Source organism: Pteropus medius, unplaced genomic scaffold (assembly GCF_902729225.1).
Source record: "Pteropus medius unplaced genomic scaffold, Ma_sr-lr_union100, whole genome shotgun sequence".
Taxonomy (NCBI): Eukaryota; Metazoa; Chordata; class Mammalia; order Chiroptera; family Pteropodidae; genus Pteropus; species Pteropus medius.
In genome coordinates, this window is record NW_024350923.1 from 5,341,498 (window position 1) to 5,360,390 (window position 18,893).

The following is an 18,893-nucleotide window of genomic DNA, read 5'->3' on the forward strand; positions in this document are numbered from 1 at the left end:
ATGGGCAGAGTTGTAAAGATAAGCTACAGAAGGCTCAAGTCTAGTCGTAGGATCTTTTTGACACGTGACGATAGCGAACATTTACTGAATTCTTGGAATAATCAGAATAATTTTACAGGCGCCATGCTAAGCACTTCACATGTTCTCTACCCTTTAATCTTCTCAGCGATGCTTTGCGATAGGAACTATTACTCTACTAACTCTACTGACCAGAAACCGCCAGGACCAGGCCCTGACCCAGAGCCACACTAGAAAGCACTCTGCTCGGTGGCCCGGTCCCTTCTCACTGGACAAGCCTCACACCTTGGTTTTCTCAACAGTCAAAGCAAAGTCTCCGAGCCTTCCCCGGGGGGGAGGTGGGGCGGGCAGGGAATGAGGCTGTGCAACGCCTCTTCCATTCACTCCGTGAATGCTTGTTGAATGAGCATGTCAGTGGCAAGTTTTTAAGACCATCGATGCCCGAAAACAATGATGTTTATTTTCTCTCCCAGATTTCTGTCTTCCCGAGTTCACCCACTCCTAGTCCTCTATGGCGAGAAACTGTCACATCTCCTAGAAGTGGCTTGCACAGCCACGAGGTCAAGATGGATAGTTTTTGGTGGTGTGGGTCTCAGATTGCACTGCAAACCAAATCACAGGACTTCTTCTTTGGCTGGATTACATTTTCTCCTGGGATATCAGATGCATTCCACTGAGGCCACAGAAAGAAAAAGTGAAGATCAAGACACCGTGACAAATGGCAGCCACTTTGTAAGTGCAGATATTTTCAATCATCTAGATAGCTAGAACTTTATAATTTCCTTTTTTACTAAAATGAACTAAAATGCACACATTTCGGGGAATTCAGGGCTCCTCAGTGATGTTATTTATTTTCATTATCCTATTCTTCCGGCGCATATTCCCAAAGAGCCCTGTTGCTTGCAACAGGATGTGTTAAAAGTGACGTTATTGTCTGGCTTTTGTTCAAATGTGCTCTTAGTCGGTCCTTGCTGCCTGTCTGCCTTTTCTTTAGCTGGAGCCTGTGCTCCCGAGTCAGCCAGAGCCTGCCTGGGGTCCCTGCCCTCCTCCACAGGTGCCCGAGTTTGCACCTCTCGACCACAAACTGGTCCAGCTTAATGAATGGCTGTGCTTGGGCATTTAATCTCATGTCAAGCCCAGGACTCCATAGATGCCTAAGTACTTTTTTTTTTTGAGCTTCGGGGAATATAGTATAAGATAAAAACAACAGTGTGTTTTGCTTTATTTGTTTTTTACTTTATGCTGTGGGAATTGAAAAAAACTACATACCTACCCATACTCGAGTGCCCATGAGAGATAGAGTTAAGCCCGGGGGATGCAGGACAAAGTGAGTAGTCACAGTTCCCGAAACCAGCGCCAATTAAAATAAAACGTCAGTCATACTGTGTAAAATGGGAAAAATAGTGGCAGCTATACAAATCATGCTGTGATTTTTTTTTTTTCTGTTTAGTTTGTTTTGTAACTGGTAATTTGCTTGAATTTGGAGCTGTGTACTTTGAGTGTATTATAAGGAAGCTTTTGGGGAAAATGCGTGTGTATGTGTGTTTTCTGTGTGTGTGTGTGTATATATGCACCATAGCTTACATAGCTTGGAATGCTCTGCAAAAATTCAGATGCAGAATATATTTTAAAGTTTTATGATTTATTAAAGGTTGAAAACCTGTTTCTGTACCATTAAGTTAAAGTATAAGGCACAGGATGGCAAACAAGTATTTGTTTATATTAAATATTTTGTTACATTTAAGATGTAACGGTCCCCCTCCTCCCGTTGGCAATGATCAGGTTGGACAGGTGACGGATTTGTAAATTGCACTAACAGACACAGATTCAAACAGGTGTAAGAAATAGGGCTGACACCAGAGCTTCAGGAGTTTGACTCCTAATCTGGGTTCTTGTGTGACACCAGACGGTTTTCCATCATGCTTGGCCTGGCCCCCTGATTCAGGAACTGGAGGAAGGTGGCTGCTGCCGCTGGGCACAAATTTCTCAGAGGCCACTGGGCATTATTCTGGGATGGCCACTGGGTCTCAGAGATTCACTGTCCATCTTGCAAGGGTCATCATCCTGTCAGACCTCACTGACCTAACTCTCAAGAAGCCAGCCCTGCCAGCTTTCCCCAATTTGGTGTCAGAGTCATTTCTACACAGAATATACAGGGCTTGCAAGGTCACACTCGGCTGCTTCTTGGACTCTGACCCCCTCTGAGCTCATTCTCCTTCCTCCTTCTCCTTCCTCTCTTCCTTAGAGGCTCCCCACCCACTATGTGCATACCTAGGGTGGGACCGGGACGTGGGTTGGGGCCAGTTCTGTTCATGTCTGTATCGCTCAGACTCCACTGTCCTTATTGATATCATGCAGACAAATGCATGATACTGTGGTTAGCATTGTCACGAGAGCCAGGGATACAACAGACAGGTGCCCTGCCCTTGGGGACAAGAGGTGCAAGCAGGGACTCATTTGTGAATGAGGTAGCACTTTGTTATAGTTCATTAACAACTAATGATTTATCTCAGTCTCATAATTTCATTTTTGTGGTATGGCCTAAAAAGCCTAGTTTCCCCAAAAGAGCCAGCTCAGTTTATGGTACAATTCTACTACTTATTCATTCATTTAAAAAATATTAAGTAAGCACCTATTATTTGCCAGGCAGTATTCCAGATGTCAGGATTATAACAGAGGACAAACTGACAAATATCCCTGATCTCTGAGAGCCTGTGCTATTGTAGAAGGAGACGGAAAAATTGTATCAATATGTAACATGAGTTAAGAATTTTGAAGAAAAGCTAAGCAGGGTAAGGAAGAGTAACAGAGGTGTGTGAGTGCGTGATCTTTTAGATGGGGTCATTGAGGAAGTCCTTTGTGATGCGGTGACTCTCAAACAGGGCCTAGAAGGAGGTGAGGGAGAAGAAGCAGATGTTTGGAGGAAGTCCTTTCCAGGCAAGGGGGCAGCAAGGAACAGAGCCTCTGAGTGGCGGCAAGTGATCCTGGCCTGTTTGGAGAACAGGAAGTCACTAACTGAATGTCCACACTCCTGGTCGTCCTCGTCTGCAAGCCCGTGGGCTTGACGGGAGGAACAAATGAAATCATTTGTGTGGAAATATTTATGTCAACCATCAAGCACGGTGTAAAAGTTATTCTCTGTATGTTGACTTCATCAAGTATTTGTAGCGTGTCTAAATCATCATGGATTGTAACGATTATATTACATTCTACCCTTTCGTTTCTTTACAATTAAGGGGAAATTCACATAATGTGTGATGAATTTTAAAGTATAAAATCCAGTGACACTGAGTGCATTCACACTGTTGTGTGCATTCACTCTCTAGTTTCAAAACTTTCATCGCCCTGCCCTTTCATTTTTAATATTAGTTTGTTAACGCTTTTGAAAAAGGATCCCCTCATGTCTGACTTTGCCCTTTCTTTCTGGCTGGCCTTCATCAGTTCCGATGATTCATCCATCTGTTTATTCAACAGATAATTATTGAACATTTACGGCGTGGTAGGCACCATACTGGGTTGGTTCTGGGTATACAAAAGTGACAGAGGACACACAGGTCCCTGTGTTTAGGAGACTCATAATCTAGTGAGGGATTTAGACACTGAACATATTATCAGAAAATCGACTTAAATTATGATAAATGCTTATAAGCAAAAATGCTTTGAAAATTGTGTTTGAAACATTTGTGAAGTTATTAAAGCTATTAGAAGTGAGAAGCCACCAGCTTTTAAAGCTTAGAATAACATGACTATGTATTTTTTATAATTGTGCTCTTAGTTCAGAGACACAGGAGAGAAAGATCACCTCAGGAAAGTGACCTGGATTCTGTTAGAGCAGAGAATAGGGAGACAGGCAAAGATAAAATCGGTACTTCATTCATTTCCTCCCAATAACAGCCCTCTGAGGTCCGCAAGGACAGATATTTCCCGCGCTCCCATTTTACAGATGTGGAAACTGATACCAGGAATTTCGTGCCCCGCTTAACGCCACCTGGCGGAGCTTTTATCTAACGTTTCACTTTAGCCGTCTGTCTGGTGAAGCTGCAAAGCATTCCGTCCGATAGGGAGCAGTGCACACCTGGTTGGAAGGAAACCCACAGACGCCCGCGGGGTTGGTCCACAGCCACCCAGCCCACATGGCGTGCTCCCAGATTTCCAGGAGAGGGCACTGCTAGGCCGGCCTCAGAGTCACCTCGCTGGACATTCCCCCGGGCCTGCCCTCCTGCCCCTCCCTACCACCCCACCACTTGAGACTCATGACCCAGCAAGCTCTCAGCTCCCTGGGGCCTTTTCGTCACTGATGTGCACACGTGTGTTTTTCTAGATGATTGTTTCTTAATCACACTGTGGAATGACAAATCAGGGCTAGTAACCCAAGTCACCTCGACTGATGAGCTAGTGATCATCAAAACAAACGTACAGCCCCCGGGCGGAGCCACGAAAGCGGCTAGCGTCCCCCTTGCGGCCACCTGGTGCCACCACTGCACGTCCGTCATGTAGGCGCGCTCTTCGGTTTTCTTTAGGCAGAATGACCTGGCAGCATTTCCACCCCACCCACAGCTAGTTTCGCTTTCCTAATGTTAAAAAAGCTCCTTCTAACTGAAGTAGAGTGGTCGAACAGGTTCCAGCATTTTACTTAATTTTTTTATATGCTTATTTAAGATTTCTTCCTTCTAGTGAGTCTCTTTCCTTTTTGTCTCAGGAAGATGCCCGGAACTGTCCTCTTTGGCGTTTGTCCAAAGTCCAGGTTCTAATATTTTTTGGACTGTGGTTTAATTTTAACCAGAAAACTCTTCTTTTGGAATAATTACTGTTTAATCTGGAAAGAGCCAGTTTGATACACAGCAACAACACCTCCTGCCATTTATGTCTATTTACTGCTGACATATTCTTTGTAAAAGCGGAGGCCGATTTGGTGGGGAAAATGAAAATAAAAATTGTGGGCAGGTCCATTCGGGGGACTGTCTAAATGTCTGCTTTGTTAACGTAATAAATTCCAGGTGTCCGGGAGTGGGCTGGGGAGAGAATTGAGGGAAGAGATGACCGAGAGGCCCCTAAGGTAGACACGTGACATCAGTTTTCTGCAACAATCTCAATTTCTGAGACAGAAGGCACACGGGCCCTTTGACAGGCCACACATCAGACTGCCATCAGTGCTCAGTTCTGAACACGTGGTCACCAGAGAGGCCTGTCGGCAGTGACAGGCATCGTCTCCTCAGGACTGACCTTGACCTGCGGAGCTGGGACCCCAGCGCTCCCTGTACCGGTCGTGTTTCCGAGTCCTTGTTCCCTACAGTGCACGTCCAGGGGTAACGATTGCTTGTATTTGTGGGACCTTAAAGAATTTTCGATGGGACAAGACGGAAATTCATTAATTTTTTGCAGTTTCGGTGGCAAATCTCTGCTTTGGTAATTAAAAAAAAAAAAAAAGATCAAAAGAGAATGAGATATGCCATGCAGACCAATTCTAGAAAAAAATGATTTATGCCAGTCCCGGCCGAGGCAAACAAATTTGGGAGGACTGACTCGCTTTGCCGAAGTGGTCTTCACTTTACTGTAGAGTCATCCTTGGGCTTACAGAAGGGAGGTCAGAAAAGCTGAAGGCTAGCTGTCAAAAGCTGTCACTGGTGAGAGACGTTCTTAAGTGAAAATAAAGGTTTGGTTGCCCAGTGAGTCAGTGTGGGCTGAGGCTCCATTTACAAAAGTCTGGTCTGTGCAGATTCTGTTAAGGGCAGGTGTATAAAGCCAGGTGTAGTCACACTGGCCCGATCCGTCCCACAGGAGCTCCTCAAGGCAGAGACTCTCTTTCACGGCTCCTCACTGCTGTTTTTCCTTCGTCGAAACCCTCAATGAATGTCACATCAACATGTTCATCGGTTAGATTTGATATGTATATAAGCAGAACGGTCCGTCCACGTGTGGCCTGACCTGGCATGGACTCAGAACCCGGTGCTCGTCACTTCTCTTGCATCTGGAAGAGTGCTAACGAAGACAAGAGCAAACGAAAGCTTCTCATGCATCCTAATCTGGGAGTTTGATCTCCACGAAGAATGCGTGTCTGTTTCATCATTCAGTTTCTCGCTCAGCCTTCCAGTTCAGACCCGTGCAGCAGACATTCGCCTCTCAGGCCTTCTTGCCCGCTGGGCACTGTTCCTCATTCGGGCCTGGGCTGCTCCATCCCAGGACGGCCCTCTCTCCTGAGTCCTCCCTCTGTACCTGCCAAAGGCAGAGGGGTTGGGGCGTGGCTTCCAGGGTGATGGCTAGGCTTCCCGAAGGGCACCGTCACCCCCTAAAAAAGGACTTCTACTTGGCGATGTCTCTGAGGAGCCCTGGGAGGTGGCCGGTTGGGTCCTGACTCAGTAGGGAGGGAGATAGCTCAGCTCGCTGATGCCTATCTGGCGGAGCGAAATTGGCCTGGGCAAGGGCGGGTCTGTGCCTCCAACTAGCTGGGGGTGGGAGAGTGGCGGTGGGAACTTTTGCACCACGAATTCTTTGGACGTTATGATGGCTCTTCCGAGATCCCTTTATCTTAAAGTTTCTACCAAGCAACCAGCATTACACAGGATTAGGATTTCTCTTTTGTCTTGGTTATACCCTCAGAAGCCCAGGGCACCGCACGAGAATGACAGGGTCGGCAAAACCAGAGCTCACGTAGGAGACTCAGGCTGTGTGATGGGGTGGATGCCAGAGTTGGGGCGGGGCGGCGGAACATCCAGGGGGTGGCCGTGGATGAAAGAGTCCACCTTGGGGTGTGAGAAGAACGTTGCTGTTATCATCAGTGAGAAATTAACTCTAAATACTCTCATCTTGGAGACAAAGGACTGGAAGAGTACACGTCGTCGCCCTGGGTATAATGTTGTCTGGCTGTCTGTTTTTGTTTAATCAGTAGATAGTTCCCTGGTATAGGACAGCAAGGTCACGTGTAGCCCTGGACACCAGCATGGCTGGCTGGGAACTCTGGAAAAAGCGACGACAAAGTGTTCAGCCGCAGGCTTGTTCCACCTTAGTCCCCAGGCTGGCCCGGATCAGGAAGAGAGTAAAATATCGAAGTGGCATATCCCAAATGTTAGTTTCCAAGGACAAACAGACTGGAAAGGGAAAGCACCTTTAGATCTGGCCAGGGTGCCGAAGCCCCAGGTGAACGACGTCACCCACGTGTGTCTGCCGGGAGCCCCTGTGGCTGTTTTGGATTTGTAGTCACATGTGGGACGATACTGAGAGTGTGGCTTCCTGCATTGGACTTACCCTGTCAGCAAGACACTGTTTACATTATTTGTTTGCCAAATTGGGGCGCGTTATGTGCAACATCTTTTAAGTTCGATTCAATTAGTGTTTAGAAATACCATAGATAGAAAAGGCTAGAAAAGCACTATAGCAAACAATGATTAGTGTGATTAGAGCGCCTTGAACTTGAGCGTGAGAGAATTTAACCAGAACGAGTCCCCATCTCTTATAAGAAGCCTGTAGGTCCCCAAAGGGTATCAGTGCCGTGTAAGATATTTTAAGTAGCAGAGTAAGCGGGGAAGGAAAGAGATCGAACATCGGGAAAACATCTTTGAATACCATTTGCAAAACGAGGGGCTAAATTGTTTAGGTCAGTGGCCTGGGCAGAAGGATAAACTGTGAGTAAGAAACGCTCAGAGCAGCCTCTGGAGGAAGTGTTCAGGATGTGAACACCCAGTAGCTGCCTCTTTGATTTCAAAGGTGAAATAGTTGAACCCCAGACCTCACTGTAAGATGTGAAGAGTCACTCCGAATTTATAAGCTCATTAAACTGGTATTTTTGACTGTCTACACATCTGGCGTTAGGGAAACCACACAGAATGCTTCCAGCCACACCTCCTCAAACCACTTAGCTGACAGTTTTTCTTCTAATTACTCTAGTGAGCGTCTCTGTTATTTACAAAGGCAGGGCAGGGGGATTTGTGCCTTGGTATCCTTTCAAGAGGGGTCAAGGTCAGCCTGTCTTTTGAAATTGGTCTGAACACACACACACACACACACACACACACACACACACACACAGAAATCAGCTATCTGTCTCCTTTGCTGCGGCTATGGGGCCAAGGTCAGGGACTTTGAGTTTGTACTTCTCCGTTGACCTTCTGGGTGAACAATGGCTAGTTCACCTAAAGGCTCCCCCTCCTCATTCACTGTTGCTTTGATGAAACGAGAAGCCTTCTGCCCTTTTCCTGCTTTCTTTCCTCCCTTGAATGTTGGTACGATCAATGAAATAATGGTCATAACGAGCTCTGAATGACTTCGAGAAGGGTGCAACCCGACTGGGGGCGGTTCACGAATCTGCGGGGCCAGGGCTTCCGTCTGCTCCCCTGGGGAGGCTGCACACGAGGAAGGAGGAAGGTGACGCTGGACGCAGTGCCACAGGGAGTGGCTCGTTCCTGACCTCGGCATCCATGCTCTCATCTCCAGGAGTAGGATAAATGGTAGTTTGGCCACTCGTGTCTCCCCATCACGTGAACCCTCAGTCACCTTCAGTGTGACTCGCTGTTCCAGGAATGAATACGAGGTAGAAGGAAAAGATAGTTTCCTCTGCTGCACGTTTGCAAGGTGTTTTCAAAGGCGAGGCAGCCGGGAAACGGTGAGCCCCGTTTCCTTGCACATCGAGCGTCAGAATTCTGACGGGAGGGCAGAGGGAAGCTCCACCTTCCCGGACACCTCTTGCTCAGGACAGCTAGGTAGACGACCAAGGATCGGGGAACATCAAGGTGACAGGGAGCCATGCACGCTAGATCTCGGGCTCTGTCGGCTGATGGTGGTGTGACCTGCAGGACGGCCTGGGTGGACGGCCCTTTCCACACCAGCTCCCCCGGGGTAATGGCTCTTCACTCAGCCTGCGCTGCTCAGGGCTCGTCACGCTCTCCCAGCACCTTCTTTCACGGGTGGAAAAGGCATCAGGTTACTTAGGAGAAGAACTTTATGTCTCTGCCCCAGAGGAGGAACCACTGTGTCCCCATGAGGGGCATTCACCCACAGGAGAGTCTCAAGGACAAAGGAATCTTCTAGAGACAATGTGGGGAGGGGCGGTCCTCAAAAGGAGACTCTGGAGTGAGCCCAGAGTCCAGTGACAGTTCGTTAAACCCTGTTGAGAGGAGCCTGGCGGTTGTCTGAGCATGGGAAGAGAAACACGGAGGCCGGGAGAGACTGTGACTGTGCAGCAGTGTGGCCTTGGAGCGTGACAGAAGTTTAATTCTGCTAATTAATGAGACTGACTACAAGTGACTGTAACATTCATTTGGTTACCAAAAGGTGTTCTTAACAGAAGACAATTCGTGAACTCCTGTACCGGGACGGACAAAAGCTTGTACCCAACGTGTGGGAAGGGAGAGAGACAAAAGATCTTGCAGCTAGAAGGAGATGGTTTCTGTGTTTCTGCCACCAAAATTTGCCAATTTGATGTCAAGTGACTTTTAGGGCTGGCAGTACATGTTTGTGCTATTAGATGGTCTTTAGAGCAATTGTGAGTTTTCAGAACATTTTGCTGAAGTCAACAAACAATAATTTGGGGAGCCCAGCTTCTGCCCGGGCCTCGCTCAGGTAAAATGAGGCCCTTCCTCCTGCCATGTACCGTGTGACGCTCCTGCCATCCTTCTGCCCGGACACTTCTCCTTCCTCCAGGAGTGCTGGGCTTCTGCCCTGACGTGAGCACACACGCTTGTGTGTGTGTGTAGTGCGGGTTGTCACCTCTGTGATGGCCACCGTAACCGAATGAGGGCTTTGAGCTATGTCAAGGGGAAGCAGGAGTGACACCAAGCGCCAAGAGCAGGAGCTTTCTGTGGCTTCAGGTGTCCTCTCTGCTCCGATTATAGGAGCAGAGAGAAAGGCTTCGCTCTGATCCACAGCATTCACCTCAGTGTAGGGGGACAGAGCCTCAGACGCTGGTGCGACGTCTGTGTTTCACTCTGCTCGTTCAGAAGTAGAGATTGGCTCTCTGGGACTTAGACGCAGACCTGGGGCTTTGAATAGATTATTGAGATAAAAATCAGGATGAACCATCTCGTTGGCTAGAACATGTTGCCATTTCTACCCCAAACTTCCTCTGGAGGAGGAGGGACTGTACCCAGGCTGGGAACTGGGAACCTCCTTGCTGGAGAGAGAGCTCTCAGGTTACCAAGGCTGGTCATAGGTCACCTTCCTATGCAGAGGACGACCTGCTTTCCTTTGTTCAAAAAAAAACACTGATCTACTTCTTCTCTATGTTCTGTTTGTTTCAGGGACCTCCTGGCTCAGCGCCCCTATGGCCAGAAATTCACCCCGTTAAGCCGCGTGTGGGGAACTAAGATTCGTATTCCCGTGGAATTCCCCTGAGAGGGACGGGGCGCTTTGCGGGATAGAGAATCCCAGGGCCAGCTTGGAGACAATCCCCGGTGTAGGCTAGACCTACAGTTACAGCGCCCCCCAGGGGAGGAACGTGACCAGGTTGGCATCTGTTTTCCAGCCAGTCCTTGTTCTCAGCTTGGAGCCTACTTGGTTTTTTCCTTCATGGAAGAAGGAGGGAATAGGTTTGTTTGTCCAGGTGCCACCAGTCCAATGATTGTCTGGGGCACAGGAGTGTCTTCAGGGCGCAGTGTCAGCCCCAGTCCCCCTGACGTCTGTGTCTGCTCCTGCTCTGGGTGTGCTGTAAACAGCAGGTCGATTCAAAGCTGAGAGGTGTTGGGAAACCCCTTGGGCAAGAGATTTCGAAATGAGATTCAGAGTAGAAAAAACACAGTGAGGTGAGGTTCTAAGGAAGAAGGAGACAGAAAAGGCTCCCATCCTGGTGCTGGGCTAGGTAGCGGGGATAAACAGAAGAGCCTAGAAAGCCTGCAGTGGGGGGCAGGCAGCCGAGCCGAGTGCAAGGCTCCCCTCCCCGCGGCCTGCCGACAATGACAAGGACAAGGACAAGGACAAGGAGGCACGCAGTGTCTCTCTGTTCACCAGGTGACACCCTTGGAGCGGGCGCAGCCTGGGGCATGTCAGCACCCGTGAGGTGTAGCTCGATCAGAGGGCTCCCACAGGAGCGGGGCTTTGGGGGGCAGGAGAGTAGAGTTGGCAGGAGCATCAGGAGAAAAACTTAGTTACATAGAGATTTTAAAAGGCTCGTTGGGTAACCGAGGAAGGGACTGATGAGGAAACAAGGAATAAAGCTCAGGAGGCCAAAGTCTCGGTGGCCCTGGGGCTGTGGAGCGGCGCCATCTTGCCGTCTGCGCCCCTTTACCACACCGAGGAAGGTGCTGGCTGGATCTAGAACTGGGGCGTGGACACGAGAAGGAAAGAGAAGCTGAGGAATGAGGAGAAGAACACTTAAGCGATGGAGACAGGGGTAGAGAGGAGGAAAGGCGGGAGGGGCAGCCCAGAAGGTGCAGAGGAGGAAGGAGAGAGGAGTGAGGGTTACGCGTCCCGTGGAGGGGTGAGCGGACTTGGAGGGGCGCAGTCAGGATGAGTGTCCAGCATGGTCAGTTCCTAGAGAGCTCATCCCCTGATCCATCAGTCCCTTTCATCTAGTGGGATGAAGACAGTGGTCCTCTTTGAGGACGTTTGGGGCCATCCCGCCTGAAAATCGGGAGCGGCACTGTAAGAAGTGGCTAACTGGTTGTGAATGAGAGGGGCTCTTGATTCATGGGTATGCGTACCACCTCCACCCAGAAGCTATGACTCCCCCGTCTCGTGCAGGGTGGGGACCCATCTGACTAGAAGCACCACCCCGCCTCTCCCAGTCTCCTTTGATGACTGGCTCTGGCATCCTTGGTCCACCCAACTCGGCCCCCAAGCATTTTTCCAAAACATCAGTAAACACGTTTAGGTAAAGGGGGCACAGACCTCCGCATTGTGTACCACTTCCTCCTCCTTCCCAGAGCCCAACCTGTGACTAACGAGGGATTTCTCATCGTGGGCTGTATATTCTTTCCTCAAAGAGCCGTAAGAACGTCCCCAAACACCTTCCTCTGAGCTCAGAGTAAGTTTAATTTGTTTTTATATTATATTGCTATGAGCCAGGAAATTCAAGACTTTGCCTGAACTGCAGGGGAAAATCATCTCTCCTCTCCTGCACACCCAGAATTGTCATTGGCCAGTGCAAATTTGGCCACAGCGGCCGGCCACCTTTCTTGCTAAGATTGAACCAGAGATAAATGTTATTAATGACAACATCTAACATTTGGTTAGGGCTTTATTGTTTGCAAAGCAAATAACTCTTATTTAATCCTCACAGTAATTCTGCATTACTGTTACTTTCCCTTTAGAGACACTGACTTTCAGAAACATAAAGCATCTTCCTCCGTGTTAATTGGTGGACCTAGGATTCACTCGCATCCTCTGACTCCGCGCCCTCCGTGCCTTCTATACAAGGTCATGGGCCCCCTGTAGATCTAGAGTGACAGTAGCGTTGGGATTCCTGGATCTCGTTCCTGACCCCCGTCTCTGCACTGCAGGTGACCTCAGACCTCGGCCTTCCTCCCCCCACTCCTATCCCACCCCCACTTCTGTGATCATGTGAGAGAGGAAGCCCCACTTCTTGGTGAAGAGTGTACACATAAAGCAAGGGATTCTGACGTTTCTTCTACCAAAGGCTCTTTCAAAGTCACCAGGGTTTCTTATCATTATAAAAGTCATAGGAGATCATTGTAGAAAAAGTATGAAGTATAGACAAAAAGCAGAAGAAGCTAAAAATCATGATTCTACCACTGAGTAATAACTTAGTATTGCGAACACTGTACTGTGGTATTTAGTCTTTTGTAACTTTTTTGATGTACATGTGGACTTGTGTTTACAAAAATAGAAAATGAGCCCACCCATAACACTGTTCTGAGACATGTTTTTAGACTTAATATATTGTAAACATTGTCATGTTAGTAAATGTTTTTATGATATATTTAATAGATTCGTATTTCCTTAAAATTTTATTTAATGGTCTTCTAGAGTTAAGAATTTAGATTGTTCCTATATTTTCATTTTTATAATGTTATGTGATAGACTCCTACATCCGATATTAATTTGTAATTTCTTTGATTATGAATGAGGTTGGATTTTCTTCATAGTTTTATCTTTTGAATCTCTTTCACGGATAGCTCATCCACACTATTTGCCAGTTTTTTATGGTGTGTATTTTTTTTTCTTCTTGATAGTCTTTATATTAAGGCTAAAATTTTACCCGTCAAAAACTTACTTGGACATCACGTTTTAATGCGCCGCTTTGAGTCCGGGTGCGTAGTGATCTTCCCCGACTCTCCCGTCCGCACCACAGCGCTTTGCCCTCTTTTCTCTGCTTTCTCTTCACAAATTCCCTCAAACAAAGCAGACTCTGTGGGGGGCTCTTCCTGCAGTGTTCACCCCCAGAATCGCCCTGGCCGCCTTAGGAAGCCAGGGTCTTCCAGTCCTCCCCACCTGGGCACCAGGCCTGTGAGGGCGGCTCCCATCCCTTTTGCCCCGACCTCCAGAACCTCATCTCCTCCTCCTCTTACACCAGCTGCTGCCCGGAGGGTCACGGGGGACCCCCAGAGGTTCCCACATATTGCTTCAGAAAATCCTGACGTGAATGTCTCGGAACTCCTCGGGGAATGGCGGAAGGGAGGGTGCCATGGTGTTAGTGCCTTGTTGAGAGGGGGAGCGCTGGCCAGGCCTGATGTGCAGGACCAAAGACAACCCACTCGCCCACAGCCCCTCTCGCTGCCGAGCCAGGCCCTGGTGGCGGGGGCGCTGGCACTGGCAGCTGGCGGCAAGCCTGCCCTCCTCTTTCCGAGTCTCAGGCGGGTCCGCTCCTTTGCCCTGTTATTACCGCTGGCAGGTTCGTTTGTGCCTGTGGCAAAAGGGACACAAGTTCTACCAGTTCTCCTGGGTTCCTTCAGCCACTCGCCCGCTGCACGTGGGGTGGGGGAGGCGCCCGGGCCTGTTACCTGGAGTCCCCCCAGAGGCGGGGAGGCGGGGAGTGCGCGGGCAGGAGCCAGCTGGACTGGATGAGCCAAGGTGGCGAGGACAGGATGAGCTGCCTTGGAAAACTGGGACTGCAGGGGGGTGGGGTGTGCGGGGTGCGGGGGCCGGGAGCCCTGTCAGAGCCGCTGTGGGTTTGGATCGTCCTGACGCACTCTGTGTCGCCTCCCACCCTTTCTCCAGGTGTAACAGGGTATCTAAGGCAGGAGTAGCTGCAGTTCTAACAGGAACAAGCACAGCGGGCATTTGCACAGCGGGCATTTCTACGGCAAGGCCGAGACCCTGACGCCCTTGACCGCTCGCTCTCCCTCTGAGGATTCTGGCCTTTCCCCTGCAGTTGGGTCTCGGCGTTTCCAGAACTCTTTTTCTTGTGTTTCCACACGTGTCCTGGGAAGACAGTGTGATGCCCTAGGGAGAGCAAGTCCAAGCTGCCAGGGGGCCGCAGTGACCTTGGGCGTTGTCGATCGCTTTAGGCTTCTGCAGAGATGGTCATCGTCATCGTCTGGACCTCAGGGCTGGTGTGCACGCCCCAGATGGGTGGTGGCGGGGGCCCAGCCATGTAGGGGGCCTTCCTCCTTTCCCCGTTCTCAACTCTGTTGCCCTGGGTTACACTGGGGAGCTTCAGAGAGCTCTGCTCAAGGGTGGATCCCCGGGGAGGCCTGGCCCCCTTCCTCCTGTCCTCAGTTCTCAGCCACTAGCACACCCATCCCCTCACCCTCCGACTGACCAGCTGACCGTGTCCGTCTCCCCCACCGGAAGGTGAACGCAGGGCCCATCCCCACTGCCTCAGCGCAGTGCTTGGCATGGGGCAGGTGCTCAATGTCAATAAACGAAAAACCGAAAGGAAAGGGTCTTCCATTCCATAGTCACTGCGAATTTGGGAGGCAAGAGCCCCAGCTCGAGTCCAGCCGCCCTCAGGCAGGTTACTGGCTGCATGACCTTGAGCAAAATATTGAATCTCCCTGAGCCTCAACTTCTCTGTCTAAAAATAGGAACAATAATAACTACCTCCCAGGGTGGTTCTGGGCATTAGCGGTGACATCAGACTGAAGCACAGCCATGCTGCCTGGCGCGTAGTAGGAGATCAGTAAACAGAAGCGGTGATTAGGTAATTAGCTGCCATCATAGGACTGTTTACGCTTGTGTCTGAAGCCAAGTGCTTGCTCCAAGGACTCTGGGTTCAGCAGTGAGTGATGCAGGGCATCTCTCCTGCCCCAGGAGCCTCTCTTGGTGTGGTGTCCCCTCCCCCAACCCTGAATGCGAGGTCCCTCTGCTTTGGGGAATCAGATGTGCTGCTGTGGCACATCGCTCTCTGCCTCAGGCGGCTCCGCCCAGGTTTTCTCTCAGTGGAGTGGCAGGGCAGGGACATGTTAGTTGACCCTCACATCTGAAGTTCCAGGTGGGGTCTGACGACAGGCAGGAGCTCCCATTTGAAATTTAGGCAGATCACACTGCACTGCCCGCTCCCCACCCCGCACATCTCTGAGCGCATTTTTAGATCCCTGATTTATGTTTTATTCGACTTGGAAAGATTGGTGAGGTAGAAGTACTGTGACCGATTTCATGCAGAGAGAACAGGTGAGGAGCAGAGGAAATCGGTCACTTACATTCAGGAAATAGAACCTCGCAGGTCTGAGTCTTCATGTGCTATCCTTGCCCAGGGCCAGAATCGCCACACCTGCCTCAGCCTCCCTTCTGGCACCGGCCCTGCAGTGGCGTAGGACCTGAGGCCCCAGCTGTCAGCATGTCAGCGAGCCTGCCACCCCGGAGGAGAGCTGACAGGCAAGGAAGGTGATCCCGGGGTGGGAATTGAAAGGAAGGGACTGACTTAGTTCCTTAGTTACAGGAACTAAGAGAGCTGGGAGGTGTTGGCCCGCGGGGTGGGGATGGAGTTTCCAAACAGACTAGAAACTTGGGAGGGGGCTGGCATGAAGAAAGGAGGACAGATTGGTCTGGGACGTGAAGAGTCTGCGACATGCTGAGTCAGGCGGCTGCCGTCACCTGAGAGAGTCACCTGGTCCTGGATGGCCTCAGAGGACGGGTCAGAGCCACTGGCAGTCCACAGCGAGTGCAGGTCTTCATCACCCCAAACCCCGAGTACAGCGACAGCCTCCCGACTGCTCCCGCTCTTCCCAGGGTTTCCCTTCCGTTTCATTCTGTTCACCAGCATTTTCGCCCTGGCTCTGCCTTCCTGGCAATGGCGGTCAGTCTCAGAAGTCACAACCACTGCCCTTTGGCCCGACCTTTAAGAATTTCGTGAGTGGAAAGAGCCTTGAAGATTATTTTGTCCAGCCTTCAATCCCACGACGGAGTCCCTCAGGTGACAGCACCCGGGGTTTCCCCCTCCTGAGCAGCAGCTCCAGAGTCGAGCCAGGCTCCCTGCAACCAGGTCTGCTGCCCTCCAAGCCTCGCCCCTCGGCCCAGGTTCTACCTCTGGAACCACTGGAATAAGCCTTGTCGCTCGGCTTCAAGCCAGTCATGTTATTTCCTGCTGGCAAGGCAACTTCTCAGCCTTTAACACCTCATCTCTGCTGCAGTTTGTCAGTGAGTTTCTTCAAGGGTTTTATGGAGATGGGGGCCTAGAGACATAAAGACTTTATAACAGAAAGGGACTTTTGAACTTAGGAACCCGCCTGGTTTTATAGCTGAGGAAACTGAGAGGTCAGGTCACTTGCCCAAGGCCACGCTGACAGCGTGAGGTAGGGCTGGGCCTCGAACCCGTCTCTGATCTTCCTCTGCCACCCGCTGACTGGCGACTAGCCCAAAGTGGACGGAGGTGATTTTGGTTGGTGACACCTCACGTCTGTTATTGTCCCAGATCACATTAGCTCTTCTGGGAGGTGGCCCATCTCCCTGTTGATGTGTCAAACTTCAAGCCAACTAAAACCCTACATTGTTTTATACTTTTATTTTCTTCTGATTGTAAAAATAATATGTGTTTATCGTAAACAAATTAGAAAATACATAAAAATATAAAGTATAAACCTGCATAGCACTTCCTGTTGTAAAGTTCTCCCAGCCTGCATTTGGTTGCTTTGTTTTTAGGTATAAAAACAGGACTCTGCCTTCATCCCGGAAAAGGCCCTCTTCCTAGGTCCCAGCCAGCTCTCGATTCTTGATTTGTTACCTGTTCTCTTTATTGGCACCTGGACAGGGCTCAAAAAATGCCCATGGTGTGGCTGGCTGAGTGACCCAGGCACCTAGATCGTCGATGGAAATATAGACGTGCCTCGTTGAACTGTGCTTTGCTTTATTACACTCCACAGACGTTGCGTTTTTGTTGTTGTTGTTGTTGTTTTTTTTTTAAAAATCGAAGGCCAGGCCTTCCACCAGCAAAAAGATTATGACGCACTTTATTGCGCTACTTTCTGGAGGCGGTCTGGAGCCGTACCCACAGTGTCTCTGAGGCACACTCGTGGCGAGACCGTCTGCTCACCCCATTGCCTATTTCCTCTCTTCAGGGTCTGATCCCACCTTTTCCGCCGCCCCAACACTTTCCCTCATCTTTTGTTCTATTTAGATCCTCCCATTTTTCCAATGCAGCTGGATCCCACCTCTTCCGAGAAGTCTTTTATTTTTTCAGATACAAAAGACCCCTTTTTGGGTTCCATAGCATCCAGCCTGGCTATACCGTTTGTCCTTAGTTACATATTGACATGCATTAAGCTATTCTCGCTCCTGGTGAGGGCCTGTTTCCCAGCTGGTGGAGGAACCCCCATACACGTCTTGTTTCCCCCATGGCACCCACCCTACAAAGTCTGGAGATCATGATGGGCCCTCAGAACGTGACTGTCTGGCCTGAGCCTGCTGGGGAAGGGCTCGTCTGAGTGGTGTGCCGTCCTTGAGCTCTTCTGAAGAGTGACAGAGAGAGCAGAGGCTCAGAGGGAGCCGCAGGGGCCCCTCCCCACCTTCCCCAGGCTTCCTGAAGGCTTGTCCCCGGCTCCTCTTACGGTTTACATAGCAGTTAAACATCTGGGTTCCCAACATTGGACATGGGATTTGCTTGGCCTTTCACACTGGGGCTTCTAGAGATAAAGACGAGTCCCCTGTGCCTAGCTATTTAAAGGGACGCCGGCGGGAAGGTAGCTCTTTCCGCCCTCTGGGCTTCTCACAGGGAGCCTTAGAAGTCACATCAATGTTTGCCTTTTTCCTCACAGCACTAACCTCTGTCACGCCTCCTGGACATCACGCCAAAGGCCCCAAGCAGGCAGCTCTCCACCTCTTCCTCCTCATCCGTCTGACAGGAGTGCGATGAAAGAATACTGAACTGGGACTCGGGTACCGGGGTCCCCAGAGCCACCGGGTCTCCCCGAGCGATCCTGGGTAGGTGATGGGGAAGGCCAGGTCATCTCTAACTTTCCTTCTCCTTCACATTGCCTCAAGTTGCCAGGCCGTCTCCTGGTCTGCGTGTCACAGTGTGCACAATCCTCCCAAGCATAGACCCTGAGGCTGTCTGGTTTGTGTCTCAGCTCCATCCAGGCTTTGAGCCAGCTCCCTAACATCTCTCTACTGGGTGTCGATAACCTCTCCCTCACAGGGTGGCTGGAAGATCAAGCGAGCTCATGTGCATAAATGTGCCAGCACGAATGTGCCTGGCACAGAACAAGTGTGGCCATCCCTACAGCTAGGTGTCTGGCCCGTAAGTGACATGAACTGTGTGCCCTGTTATTTGAGAATGTGGCTCTTCCTCCTCTGGCCCTGGCTGGATGCTGGGAAGAGAAGCTAAGTCTGGACCCTGAGTGACTGCACCGGCCTGGTGAAGAGCCTCGTGTCAGGACGTGGGAGCGTCAGACAGGTGAAGAGAGCCTGGGGGGGGCGGGGCACTGCCGACGCTGTCTTGACTTGAGGCCCACCGGTGACCATAAAAGTAAAGCTTTGAATAGAAGGCGTTAATTGGTTTAATTTTCCTGCAAGTGGAAAAAGAGGCCTATAAGATAAAAAAAAAAAGCAGAAAA